This window comes from Triturus cristatus, chromosome 2_1 (assembly GCF_964204655.1).
Source record: "Triturus cristatus chromosome 2_1, aTriCri1.1, whole genome shotgun sequence".
Classification (NCBI taxonomy): domain Eukaryota; kingdom Metazoa; phylum Chordata; class Amphibia; order Caudata; family Salamandridae; genus Triturus; species Triturus cristatus.
In genome coordinates this window covers 888606610-888621845 of record NC_140581.1, presented here as the reverse complement: position 1 = coordinate 888621845, position 15236 = coordinate 888606610, and positions in this window count along the sequence as shown.

Genomic DNA, 15236 nt, shown 5'->3' with positions numbered 1-15236 from the left:
TGGATGCTGTTTCTGTGATTTTGCATGCTGTCCCTGTGAGTCATTTCACATCATTGTGCACATTCATCCTGGTTGTTGGGTGCCATTGCTGGCATGGAATGTGAGTTTGGGATCTGACACCTACAGTCTACACATGTTGTTTTGATTGGTGTGTCTATTTTCGAGATGTGTGCATGCTTGGTGATGGTCACTTCTGCTGTTGTGTCATTGTACGCTGAATGCACCCCATCTCTGTGTGTATGGAACACAACCACTAGTTTGCCCCAGAAGTGTTTGATGTGTTGGGAGCAGGGATCATACATGCTGTTTGTTATTTGCAGCTTTGACCATGATGACACTTACCTTTTGGTCACTGTGATGAGGGGGGTGTAGTCCCCATCACCACAATGCTCGACATCTGCTGCATTTTGGCAGCCCCCACTTAACTTCTGTTCTACACAGTGAGGGGGTGTTCTTTTTACATTGCCACAGTGCTATGGTGAGGCTTGCCTTGTGTATGTCACACTCATGTGTTGGTCACACATGTGCTGTTACTTACATTGTATGCTCGTAGCCATAATCACTGTTGTGGGCATTTGTCACAGACTACACACTGTTGTCATTATGTTAGGGGGATGCATTTTGCGGACATACCTGATGTTGGAGTATGCTGGATGTGTTGCGCATCACCCATCCTATGGCTGGGGGTGGCTGTAGTGATGGGCAACATAAGCCCTATCGGTGTGGGTGGCAGTAGTGAGTGGCAACAGGTCCCCTATGGGTGGGGGTGGCTGTAGCGATGGGCAACATAAGCCCTATGGCTGGGGGTGGCAGGGTGATGGGCAACATAGTCCATATGAGTGTGGGTGGAAGTAGTGATGGACAACAGGTCCCCTGTGAGCAGGGGTGGCAGCAGTGATGGGCAACATATGCCCTATGGGTGTGGGTGGCAGTAGTGATGGCCAACAGGTCCCCTATGGGTGGGGGTGGCTGTAGTGATGGGCAACATAAGCCCTATGGCTGGGGTGGCAGGGGCGATGGGCAACATCAGCCATATGGGTGTGGGTGGCAGTATTGATGGGCAACAAGTCCACTATGGGTGGGGGTGGCTGTAGTGATGGGCAACATAAGCCCTATGGGTATGGGTGGCAGTAGTGATGGGCAACAGGTCCCCTATGGGTGGGGGTGGCTGTAGTGATGGGCAACATAAGCCCTATGGCTGGGGGTGGCAGGGGTGATGGGCAACATAGTCCATATGGGTGTGGGTGGCAGTAGTGATGGGCAACAGGTCCACTATGGGTGGGGGTGGCTGTAGTGATGGACAACATAAGCCCTATGTGTGTGGGTGGCAGTAGTGATGGGCAACAGGTCCCCTATGGGTGGGGGTGGCTGTAGTGATGGGCAACATGAGCCCTATGGCTGGGGGTGGCAGGGGTGATGGGCAACATACTCCATATGGGTGTGGGTGGCAGTAGTGATGGGCAACAGGTCCACTATGGGTGGGGGTGTTAGTGGTGCTGGCCATGCAACCCCTATGGTGGGCTGTTGTTAGTGGCCAGGATGTGGATCCCCTGTGTGTGTGTGTGTCATTTTGCGGGTGCATGTCGTTTGTTTGTATTGTAGGTGTCTGACTTACCGCCTGCGCCGTCGACGTCGGTCCCTGAGCCGGTCATAGATGTAGAGTACTGGTATGACCTGCGCGATGGGATTCATGATGTGTTTGTGTCATACACGCTGCTTGTTGCTCCGTCTCGTACCTGCTGCTGTCTCATAGCCGTGGATTGAGTTGTGGCGCGAATCGTAGCTGATATGCTTGTTTTCCGGATGCTGTGACGTGCCGTACGTGACGTCTCCGTCCGGCGCGTAGGAAGTACGCATTGTACTTGTCATGCCGGAAACTGCTATGGATACTGCTTCCAGGCGACTCGGTTCATCTTTAGGAGTTACGGCTTGGACGGAGAATGGGGCTTGATTCACAGCCTACGTGTCGGTCGTGTTTTTGGTAGTTATGCGCATCGTACTTACTCTACAGGACGGACCGGCCGAAGGTGTCGGTCGCACAGTAAGGCTGCGGACAGCTGTCCGACCGGCTATCGGAATCGGCCCCATAATGTTCTCTTTCAATCCACAAGAGGTAGCCAGTTATATGGGGATCGTATCGGTGACTCGATGTCAGCATAGAATCAAGTCTTAGGACATGAATTTGCTCATTAGGAGTATTTTTACCTCTTTTTTGAAAGTGGTAAAGGAAGAGATTGTGTATGTTATGCCTCATGTCGTATTGAAACTTGGGAATAGGTGGTATTTACCACCTCTCGTAAATGCCTCACCTCATGGTGATGACAACCCTATTCTATCCAATCTCTGCTCAACTTGCAATGAGTATCATAAAACAAATATAGTGGTAAGTAGAATTACATGGCTGCATCTGCCCTGATAAACTTTGCAACAGGAGCTATTCTACACACCGCTGCATGTTTGGGGTCTCTAGACCTCAAGCACCTCAACCAGTATTTCCTGCACAGGACATACCATAATCAGACATTCTTCCAACAATGCACTCCAAATTGGCACTCAGAAACCAATCAAAATGACATTATCCAGTGTTCTCAGGCGATATGAGACACTATTCTAATACAATATATAAAATATAATTAAAAATATAACGTGACCAATAGCAGACCTCATCTGAGTGCAGGACTACTTTGATAGGCTTGTAGCTTTTCTTTCTCTCAGAAACTTTGAGGTCTCCTGCCAAACCAAACAAGCTGACCTATGCAAGTGCTTGTTGGAGGCTGATTTCATCTGTATCCTGATGAGTCTTTTTGAGACCCAAAAAATCCAAAGCTTCACAGGGAGGGACTGCCTCTTCTAACAAAAATAAGTGCGTTTTCTATACAACCTCATACGGTCCCGCTCTCCCTCTAGGATCTTTTTCCTCCCATCACCAATGTTCACTGAAGGCTCTAGTTGACCTCCACAGATCCCTATCTGGATAAAGCCTTCAAATTGGACACACTTTACTTTTTCTTGCCACAAAAATATCTGCAAGGGCTAGAGTTGAAATTTTGATTGGAACTGTTAGAACTGGGGGTCTCTAGTTGGCAATGGTATACACCTTTGTCCAAATAGGGACCCTTGCTTCTAAGTCAGGATAAGGGGATTACACTCTTAGATAACCCCTGCTCATCCCCTTGGTAGCTTGGCACGAGCAGACAGGCTTATCTCAGAGGCAGTGTGCTAAGCATTTGTGAACACATACAGTAGTACAGTGAAAACACTACAGATGGACACCACAGAGGTTTTATAAAAATAAGTATTCTTTATATAGACTTAACACAAGAGCACAAACGACAAAAATCCACAATACTGTACTTTAAATTGGTTTCAAGATGGTAAACGTTACTTAATTCAGGTTGATGATAAATGCGACACAGTTCTCACAAAAGTACCTGGAGGCTCGCAGAGGGAGATGCGTCGGTTCCGTGCTCCGGGGGAGATGATGCGTCATGCCTCAATGCTTGCGCAGAGTAGGGGATGCGTCGGTTCTCGGCCTGCGGCCCGGTTGCGATGCGCAAGACAGCGCCTTGATGAGATGCGACAATCCTGGTGCGATGCGAGAAGATGGCGCCCTTGATGCGATGGCGATGCGTTCACACCCTGGCAGCCTTGCGGCGACTCTGTACTTTGGAGCCGCGACAGGCCCTGCGACACGCTTCTCCGGCGATGAGATGGCGACCCTCTCAATGGCAGCACGCTTCTCCAGCGATGCGACGACTACAGCTGCGGCGGCGACATGCTTCTTCTCGTTGCGTCGCGCTTCCAGCTCCCAGCGACACGCAGGCTTCTGCAGATAGAATTCTCAGCGAGGAAATTCAGAGGGGAGCTGATGGTGAAGTCTTTTGTCCCTGAGACTTCAGCAGGAGGCAAGCACAAGTTCAAGCCCTTGGAGAAATATTCTGTAAGATGATGAAAGTTCCTTCTCCTTTCCTTGGCAATGAAGACACCACTGCAGGCCAACCCAGCAAACAGTACACTGGCAGAGGGGCAGTCCAAACTCCTGCAGCTTCCTTGGTTCTTCTCCTTGGCAAAAGGTTTGTCCCAGAAGTGATCTAAAGTTCTTGGGTCTGGGTCCCAATATTTATACCCCAAAATCCTTTGTTCTCTGAAGGCAGAGAGGCCTCTGCCAAGTCCAAACCAGTTCTTGAGCACTTTGTTTACAGGACTCCTTCTTTCCTTTCACAGTGCAGGGCAGAAACATCAGCCGCACCCTGGGAGGTGGAGCCAGCATTGTGAAGGGAAGGCCCAGCCCTATTCAGGTCCCAGGTGCAACTCCTCCCTCCCATCTAGATGCAGATCTCCCTATTCACCACTGAGCTGACTCATTCTGTCTCCTGGAATTCCCCAGCCCTGTCACTCAAACTCCAGACAAGGAATACACAACCTAGCAGAGGCAGGCTTTGGATAGTTAGACAAGAAAATACCTACTTTCTAAAAGTGGTATTTTCAAACACAGAGGTGCCGATCACGATCCGGTAAAAAATGTCCCCGTACGACTCGTATCGGGTCTTTTTACCGTACGAATCGTACAAGTGCCGTACGAACTGGCAATCACGATTCGCATGGTAAAAAGTCCATACGAACCGCACTGGGAATATTTCCCCACACGTCCTCGGGTCGGAAAATGTGTCCGACACGTCCTCGTACGATTCACCGTACAAACGTGAAAGGTGAACTCCGACCGGGGAATCACGATCCATCCCGGGCGTCCGAATGTACAACCGTATGGTGAAAAGACCGTCCGCACCGAACTCCCATAACAACCATGGAGACGTCCAAACAGGTGCCAGGTACGTGCCGTACCCCCCCCCCGCCCCCGTAGGTACGTGCCGACCCCCCCCCCAGCCCCCGTAGGTACGCGCCGACCCCCCCCAGCCCCCGTAGGTACACGCTGACCCCCCCCAGCCCCCGTAGGTACGCGCCACCCCCCCCCCCAGCCCCCGTAGGTACATGCCAACCCCCCCTGTGTGTACACCCGTGTACGGTGCGTACCCCCCCGTGTACGCTCGAGTCGTACCCCCCGTGTACGCTCGAGTCGTACCCCCCCGTGTATGCTCGAGTCGAACCCCCCCGTGTACGCTCGAGTCGTACCCCCACCCGTGTATGTACGGTGCGTACCCCCTGCGCGTAGCGCTGGGGGTACGCACCGTACATACACGGGTGGGGACTCGAGCGTACACGGGGGGGTTCGACTCGAGCGTACACGGGTGGGGGTACGACTCGAGCGTACACGGGGGGGTTCGACTCGAGCATACACGGGGGGTTCGACTCGAGCGTACACGGGGGGGTTCGACTCGAGCGTACACGGGGGGTTCGACTCGAGCGTACACGGGGGGTACGCACCGTACACGGGTGTACACACAGGGGGGGTCGGCACGTACCTACGGGGGCTGGGGGGGGGTCGGCGCGTACTGGGCCACCTACTCTGGTCGATTCGCGCCGTACTTCGCTTTTGCGGCACTTTTTGGGTGCCGTAAAGATATTGCCGTCCGGACTGCTGTCGGTTCGAATCGTAATTCCTGGTTCGTGAAACGCTGCCTGAAAGCGTCCCGACGTCACGTCGCAGCATTCCCGGATCACATTCGTATGTATATTTTCGTCGGTCGGTGTTTTTTACGATTCGTACGGAAATGGTGTTTCCGTGCGAATCGTAATTCCATGTTTGTAAAGTTTTACAACCGGGTACGAGTCGGACGGGGAATTCGCTCCGACCGACGGTTCGTACGCGGTTTTTAACGGATCGTAATCGGCACCTTAATGTTAAAACCAACTTTACTATAATATGTATTTTATCATTCTGAGTTCAGGCATACTAAATTCGAATTTCTACCATGTTCCCTGAGTCAGTTAGGATTATAAGATGTAATAATCTAACTGCCCATTCTGGCCTATGGAGAACAGGTAGCCTTGCAATAGTGAAAAACGAAAATGGCTGTAAATCACTATTAGGACATGCTACACACACCAGGGCATGTCCTACCTTATACTTACAATGCACCCTGCCCTTGGGCATACCATAGGTGTGTCTGATATTGAAGAAATTCGATTTCTGATCGCGATCGAATCCACCTGCCATTTTGTGCTCCGCCGCCATTTTGTGTTGCCATCACTCAGGCAACACGGCGAGCAAAGTCTATTCTGCTTTTTCTGCAACCTGGTGTCGAAATACGCTTTCTGCCTCTATTTTACAAAGCTGGCGTTAGGACTGACCGAGTACACTAATCCCTGTCTGGCTTTCCTAATCCCCGTCTCAACTATCTGTTGATTCACACCATTCTTTCCTGACTTTATCTTATCCTCTGGCCTTCACTGTCTTCTGCTAGCATTCTCTCGTTTCACAACTGTCCTCCAACACACACAAACGTATCTCGCCACCTGCAAGTTAGTTATGAGTCTGTTAATGAAGTAGCTTGAGGGAGGGGTGACAAACATAGTTGGAGGAGAGGTTTCTTCGAGTCATCTGACACTTTTGTTTTCCAATCTCTCCTATTGGTTCTATCCTGTTTTCCAACTTTCCTTATTGGCTCTTTCTTGTGTGTTCTGGGAGTGCTTTTTGTTAATGTATATGAACCTTATATAGTATAAAACCCTGTGCGCCACAGAGTGAAGTGGCAGTCTCCTGAGAACCTACTTTGTGTACTTCTAGGATAACTGTACTAGCTGCAGCTAAATAAATCTGATCTTCTAACGCCGACAGAGTGTCCCGTGTCTCTGTGTAGCTGAGCAGGAGATCTCCGGAGACTTGGGCATACCCTGCGCTGCCAGACCCAAAAGGTTCTGGTTCTTCAACTGGCGCCCAACTTTGGGCGGCTTCAGTGGTACCGGTTCTGCCTGAAGGTCGTGAGGAACCCCGCAAAAAAATACCGGAGGGTTCGCGAGCCACATTAAGCGACCCCTGTATGTCGAAAGTGGTCCGAAGGTCTTTTGCAGTGCGGTTACTCCTTCCTGACGGCTACTGACGACTACTGACGACCGTTGCCCTGACTGCCGCCCTGCTTTGGCCCTTCCTTTGATGATGTATGGTAAGGCGAGACGATAGACGGGCCTCTGTTGGTGGGAGAAGACGTCCTTAGTTAAGTATCTTCGTGGGTCGCGCCCACAATTTTGGTTCTTTGTTTTTCTGAAGTTTGTGAACAGTCTGGTGACATCTCGAGATGCTTGGTCTGACTAAGTTTGGAAGAATTTGTTGTCTTGGTTGTAATAGGGATTCCCGACTTGAGGACTCTTGTCCGATTCCTTCGGTTGGAACTCCCACATATGAGCTCTATTCAAAACATGGTATTGGCCCCATTGCCTTTAACAAGACATGGACCCGATACACAAAGAAAGATGGTGTTCTAAAATGGCCAGAAAATGGTAGCTTTGATCCTGATGTGTTAGATAATTTGGAAGCAGTTTTATTCAAAAGAAAAGCCCGGCCAGCAATGTTTGACTCTCTCCGCCTTTGGCGAAAGGAAGCCGAACAGAAAGAAATGAAGCAAGCAAAACGAGATAGGAAAGCACAGGGTATGACAATTATACAGGCTGCCCAACAGTTTAAAGGCGATGAAATTGACAATGCGACTGAAATTTCAGAAAGACAGCATCGTATGGCGATAGATAAATGCTATCCGGTGTTACCTGTTTCTCCTTCTGATAATAAGAAAGATATAGAAGAAGATCCCCTAATGTCCCACTTATTAAGGTTGCCTCCGCCCTATGCACAAAGTGCCAATGCACCTCAGCCTTTACAGCCTGTCCAGCCGCCAGCGGTACCTCCGCCTGTTCCGGCTCTTCCGCATTTGACTCCTCCAGTATTACCGCCCTTGCCGGTTTTACCATTAACTTTGACTTCTCTGCCCTCATCTCCTGATCTTAGATCTCCTTTGCCTTCTGCTCCTCCTGCAATTATCAGTTCTTCTCCTGTCAGTTCTCCTAATACTTTGTCTCCAATTCTCAATGCTAATTCTCCGTCCGTGTGTAAGCGTCTCACAGACACTGTTACTGGTATTCTATCTCCTTTCTTTGAAGCTTTAAATGTTTCTCCGGCTTTTGCTCGAAGACAGTCTCGTAGTCAGTTCCCGGATTTTGAAGAACGAGAGAAGTTGGACTCTCTTGCACGAAAATGGATCAAGAAGGGTCCACAATACAGTGTGCTTGATATTATGCATACCTTCAAGCAATGGAATGCGCCTACGTAAAGATATGTTTTTAATATAATGTGCTACACTCTTATTAAAGAATGGGAAGATGTGAGCTCGAGTCCAATCTCACAACACCTGTTAGATGTTCAGGCCGATTTTGATAAAGGACTTGTTGTGGGTCCTAAGGTTGAGAAAGCTGTAAGGACACTTATTTCTTATAGGTCCTTGGTAGTCTCTCAAGCTTTCCTTGATTCTGATCCGTCGGTTAGACTGACGTCGAAAATTTATCCTATGAGAGAGGTTCCTCCAGTAAGGAAGGAAGAGGTTGCGGGAGTAGGTGCTCATCCAGCTATTCCTGCTCATTTCCAACATATATGGGTGCATGTCCCTAGGAAGAGATCTGAAGTCTTGGCCCTTAAGCAGACTTTACCAGATCCTCGTAAAAGCCCTGCAGGTTGTTACAAAGAATTATCACACAGTTGATGCTTGCATCATGAACTTAGCAGATATTGATATGCTAATGGGAAATGTAGTCCCACAGACAATATGGGCTAAGATTCGTAGAGAGGATCACGCACAGGAACTAGGTGCTACTTGGGATGTTATAACTACTACAGCTAGAGATCAAGTGGGTGGTGCAAAGCCTGAAGCTTTGATTTCGGAACTCCCTGGTAGGATTATTACATTAATGAAAACTATGATGTCTGCATTGAGAGTTAATTGGGATAAACTAGCGGCATGCAAACAAAAGAAAGATGAAAGTGTCTCTGATTTCTTCACTCGTTTTGAAGAGACCTTTATTGATCACAGTGGTCAAGATATGGCTTCAGAGTGTGGACAACGATTATTTGTGGACAAATTCGTATTCAATTTGCTTCCCGAGCTGTCACACAAATTAAAAGATTCTGAAAGTTCATGGGCTGTTTCTTCTTCTGCCCAGATATTGGCTACTGCGCAATATTATGAAAACAGAGATAAGGAGGAAAAAGAAAAGCAAGAGAAAAAGACGAAAGAATTAAAAACGAAGGTTCTCTTGCAACAAGCCTATCCTCCACGTTATGTTCAGCCTCAATTTCAACAGCCTCCACAGTTTCAGAGGTGATGTCAAAAACCTGAGCCATACATTCCGCGACCTTTGATTGGGATCTAATCAATGTGCCTATTGTAGAGAGGAAGGTCATTTTAAGACTAGTTGTCCGGTTTTATTACAGCGCAATGGAGCGTTATCTGCTCCACGAGGTCGTGCTGGCCTTCAGTCAGCAAACAGAGGCAGAGGTTGGGGTGTATTGACTCAAGAACAGCGTGCCCTTCCTTCTCCCAATTCTGTGAACTGTTTTGATCAGCAAAATGTTAGGTCTACGCAATATTATAATGAAGATTATTATGTTGAAAACGGAAATGAGAGTCTTCATGCCAACTAGGACAGCCATAGACAAAGTAAGGGAGTTGTGTCGGTTCCAGTAGATCAGAATGGACCTTATGTTAACGTCACTACAATGGGTGTTTCAGAGCCATTTCTTCTAGATACTGGGGCAATGAGAAGTTCTATCATTCATTCCAATCTCCCTGGGGCACCTTTGTCCGGCTTAACGAATGTTTCTGTAGGATTTTCTGGCGCCCCTGTCCGCAACCCAGTTTCTTGCCCTTTGCCTATTTCAGTTGGCCCTTATGACTTGGAAGCTCCACTTCTGTTGACGAATGGTTGCGGTGAGAATCTGTTGGGTCTAGACCTATTGAAAAGAATGCATGCTACGATATATTGTTCTCCTTCTGGTGTACATCTTACCTTGGGACAGAAATTGATCTCCCCAATGTATTTGCCCAAAGATCAGTTTCCACCTGAATTGCTTCCTCTTCCAGCAGCGCTTTGGGCCACGGGTCCGAACGATGTGGGTTGTCTTGAGATTCCACCTTATGTTGTCACTCTTAAGCCTAACGTTGAATTGCCACGCATTCCGCAGTACAGAATTTCCACTGAAGGTGAAAAAGCAGTTTTGGAAATCATTCATGATTTGATCCAGAAGGGTGTGGTTGAAGAAACGAGAGGTAACGCAGGCAATAGTCCTATTCTTCCTGTTCTTAAATGCACTGATCCTTCTCAACCACCTGTATATCGTTTTGTGATTGATCTCCGGGAGGTAAACAAAATTGTTGTACCACAGTTTCCCGTAGTATCAGATAGTACTGCTTTGTTGACAATGATACCTTCTACAGCGACCTGGTTTTCTGTTATTGATCTAAAGAATGCCTTCTTTAGTATTCCTATTGCAGAAGAGAGTAGGGACATTTTTGGTTTCTCTCTTGGAGGCCGAAGCTTCCGGTTTAAGCGCGCACCTCAAGGCTATTGTGAAAGTCCCTCTATTTACAGCCAAGCTTTAAAATGTCATCTTGATACTTTTCATTTGCCGTCTGGTGCTGCTCTAATCCAGTATATGGATGACTTGTTGGTTGCCGCTGATTCAGAAGATATCTGCAAAGATGTCACTGTTGCATTGTTACGCCATTTGTTTAATCTGAATCATAAGGTTTCACCCTCCAAACTACAATATGTTTGTCGAGAGGTTACCTACTTGGGTCATCTCCTATCAAAGGAGGGACGGTGACTAACGCCAGAACGAATTCAAGCAATTACGCAAATGTCTGTACCATCCACACAAAGGGAGGTACGTGCCTTTCTAGGTATTACTTCTTATTGTAGACAGTGGATCCCTAACTTCTCTCTGATAGCCAAACCTCTGTTGGCCCTCACTTTGAAAGATACGCCTCAGCCCCTTCCTTGGACTAATGAGTGCCAAAAGAGTTTCACTGATTGACGTACCGCTCTGTGTTCCGCTCCTGTATTGTGTTCTCCTGATTACAGTAAGCCCTTTACGCTTTATGTTCACGAGAGAGAAGGTTGTGCGTTGTCAGTTCTAACACAGCAATTTGGAGACAAACAGCGGCCATGTGCCTTTTTCTCAGCTACGTTAGAATCTGTAGCTAAAGCATTGCCCAGTTGTCTCAAAGCGACAGCAGCAGCAGCAATTTCTATTCGACAGTCTGCTGGAGTAGTGTTGGATAACACTCTCATTGTCATGGTACCACATGCAGTGGATACCTTACTAAATAGAACGAAAACACAGCATCTTACGAGCGCTCGTCTAACTGGATACGAGCTGACGCTGTTGGCTAGTCACGTACACATCAAACGATGTAATACCCTAAATCCAGCTACTCTATTGCCTCTTCCAGATGAGGAAAGTGTTGAGGAGCAACATGATTGTTTCTTTCGTACTGAGGAAGAGACAAAAGGAAGAATTGATTTGAAAGACACACCGCTAGAGAATCCGGATGGAACTCTATGGGTAGACGGTTCTTGTTTTAAAATGCCTAACGGAGATACAGTTTCAGCCTATGCTGTAACTACTTTGCATACAGTTGTGGAAACTGCACGTATTAGGCATAATTCAGCGCAAGCAGCTGAATTGATAGCTTTAACAAGAGCATGTGTATTGTCGAAAGGGAAGATAGTGAACGTGTACACTGACAGCCAATATGCTTTTGGTGTAGCGTTCAACTTTGGGCGTCTCTGGAAGGGAAGGGGTTTTCTCACCTCACATGGCACCAAAATACAACATGGTCAGTTAGTGACTGATCTCCTCGAATCACTTGCCTTACCCACCCAAATAGCAATCGTGAAGTGTAGTGCACACAAAAAGATTACAGATGATGTTGGTCGAGGAAATGCATTCGCAGCCGAGGTAGCGAAAAAAACAGCAAGAGATGCAACAAGTCGAATGTATGTGGCAGGTCCTGCGAATTGGGTTAGAGAGAGAGGAATGTATCAGGATACAGTGGAAAGTGTACGATCGATTCAGAACGAGGCTTCAGAGAAGCAGTTGAGCATGTGGAGAGAAAGTACAGGAATGTTAGATGAGATGGGTTGTTGGGTGGAATTATCTGAACATCAACGTTGGCTGTTACCAGATGCCTACGTGCTTCCAGTGGTTACTATGGCGCATGGTCCAGCCCACTTAAGTGCGAAAGGTATATGCAAACTTCTGGCTCCAGTATGGCAAAATGACAGAATCCCAAAATGTGCAGACAATGTAGTGAAACATTGTATTGTTTGTTTGATGTACAATCCGGGAAAAGGAACCCCAACTCCAGCAGGTCACTTTGCTCCTCCGACATATCCATTTGAGGTGTTGCAGATCAACTATATTCATATGGAGCGATGCAACAACCTCAAATATGTTCTGGTGGTTGTATGCGCCTTTTCAAGATGGATAGAAGCATACCCTCTAAAAGACAACACAGCCTTATCCACAGCCAAAATTCTATTGAAAGAATTTTTCCCCAGGTTTGGTTTGGCGCGCATTGTCTGGAGTGACAATGGGAGCGAATTTGTTGGCCAAGTTATGCAGAAAGTTTGTGCAGGTCTTGGTATCAAGCAAAAGTTCCATGCGGCAAATCATCCCCAGTCAGCGGGTTTAGTAGAATGTTACAACGGAACCTTGAAGTTGAAACTAGCAAAGGTTCAAGCGAGTACAGGACTCAATTGGCCCGATGCTTTGCCATTAGCCTTGCTATCAACCAGAACTGCAGTACAATCTCTTTTGGGACTTAGCCCTTACGAAGTGGTTTTTGGACGCCCGGCTAATGTATGGGGAGTCCCTCGCCCTAAGAAATACTCAGACTTGCCATATCCAATGTTGATTGATTACTTGCATGATCTCACGACTAAATTGCGTGTTCTCCATCAACAGGTTCAGAGTGCTCTGCCAAAGGCTTCCACAGACCCAGGTCATTCCATTCGACCAGGTGACTGGGTCTGCATCAAAAACTTTCAGAAAGCAAGAAATTTGGAGCCCAGATGGAGGGAGCCCCGAATGGTCTTGCTCACCACGAGAACAGCAGTTAAAGTCGAGGGAAAGAAGAATTGGATTCACGGTGTGCATTGTAAGAAAGTGCCTTTGCCTTTGCCCTATGATCAATGGGTACGCAGGGGTGTTGGTGACTGTGAAAGTGAAAAGATTCCACGATTCGTGCCTTTTAGTGATGCACACCTGAATGGGACACTGAAGAGGACGACGACGTTCTGCAGGAAGCAATACCATCACATCGTCGCTTGGATGCGACCAATCCACAAACATTGTTCCAAGATCAAAAGGTTCCTGGGAGGGAACGATACAATTTAAGACCTAGACCAAAGAACACTTAAGAATTTTCTCTCTTGTGTAGCATTCTGTCCCGGTTGCAGGGTCATGGTAGGAGTCTGAATCATGACCTGAGTAGTGGCAATAGGCCTGCAGGACTTACAGTGTCATAGGACGGTAGACAATCGTGATTGAGCGATCGAGGAAGATTGCCGTGAGCATCCATTAGCAAGATGGAAACTACACTAGGCAAAAGAGAGAGAAAAGAAGAAATAAAGAAAGAATCCTGTAAAATAATGTACAGTCGTTTCAGTATAACTTTATGTGTTATTATATTATTGTGTATTGTTTTGGCATTTATAGGTTGGATTATTTATGCTCTGCAGCCAAAAGTTGTCTCTCCTTCTCCTTTTTCGTCTTCTTCAACTGTCTCTCCACATCTCTTTCATACTCTTCCTCAACATGAACTCATTAGAAGAACTGAATATTATAACAATTCCTTTGTCCAGTTATTACATCAGCATCAGTTAGTGGTCAATACAACTAACTTTTGGGTGTGTGGACTTATGCCACACACCACAGAGAAAGGAATGCCATATTTAGTTCTCCCGTTTTCTTATGAGGGTTCTGCTTGGGCTTACTTCGTCATCTTCTCCAATGCTTATCAAAGCAAATTCAGACGATCTGTTAGTTCACATGTTAACGATCTGGATTTTAGTCATAGTTCTTTGATTAAGGGAATGGTAGCTATGGCTAAAATCATGGAAAATAGTAAAATCTCCATTGACGAAAGAAAGGCGTACACTAACTGGAATGTCACCCAATATATGTCTAGTCTTAGTGATAAAGTTAAGAAAGGAAAATCTTCACCGATTTGGACTATACCACATCAGGGCAACTTCTGCTTACAAATAAACGATCGCTCTTCTGACACTATACAAAGGAATAACTGCTACTACACGTACGTTTATTCCTCTCGTGCCATCTCAAGGTACCTATTTCATTTGCTATAATAGAGCTTACACATGGTTACCCACGGGTTTTTCTGGCACCTGTTATATAGCTTCCTTCTTCCCCCTACTTACACCATTTCCGCAAACCATCATCGAACCAGATACGGCAGCGGGATTATTGATTTGAAGGACACAGCAGGACAAGAGGGAGGAGATTTCATCAAAGGATTTCTTCCTTTTTGGGGTCCAATGGCCAACAGCAGAAATATAAGGCAACTGGTTAAGTGTCGTAGAGACCACAATAGATATCACTGTAGGAGCCTTAAGTAACATCACGGCAGAACTACAGGCGGACCGTCTTATGACATTACAAAATCGAGTTGCCTTGGATTTTGTTCTCGCAGATCGTGGTGGAGTGTGCAAATTGATCGGGTCAAGTTGCTGTATTTTCATACCTAATGACGCTCCGACAGTATACCAAGCTATCTCCAAGTTGCACATAATCTCTGAGTCTATTCACCAGGACGAAGGAGATTGGTCTTTTACGGAGTGGTTTTGGGGACTACTGTCCAAATGGGGTTGGAAAGCATTGACATTTCTTGGTATAATTCTGACCATTATTTTCTCCTGTTGCCTTTGTATGCACTGTGGTCCCGCTATCTGTGACCTTTGTGCTACTATGTGCATCCCAAAACCCAAACCACAAGTAACAGAAAACATAAGAATGATGTTACAGCAACAGCTCGATGACCTCATGACTATCGACATTGACTCAGATTAGCATGAGTCTATCTTGCCTGAGTTCTGGCAAAAGGAGGGTCTGAGGAAATTCGATTTCTGATCGCGATCGAATCGACCCGCCATTTTGTGCTCCGCCGCCATTTTGTGTTGCCATCACTCAGGTAGCACGACGAGCAAAGTCTATTCTGCTTTTTCTGCAACCTGGTATCGACATACGCTTTCTGCCTCTATTTTACAAAGCT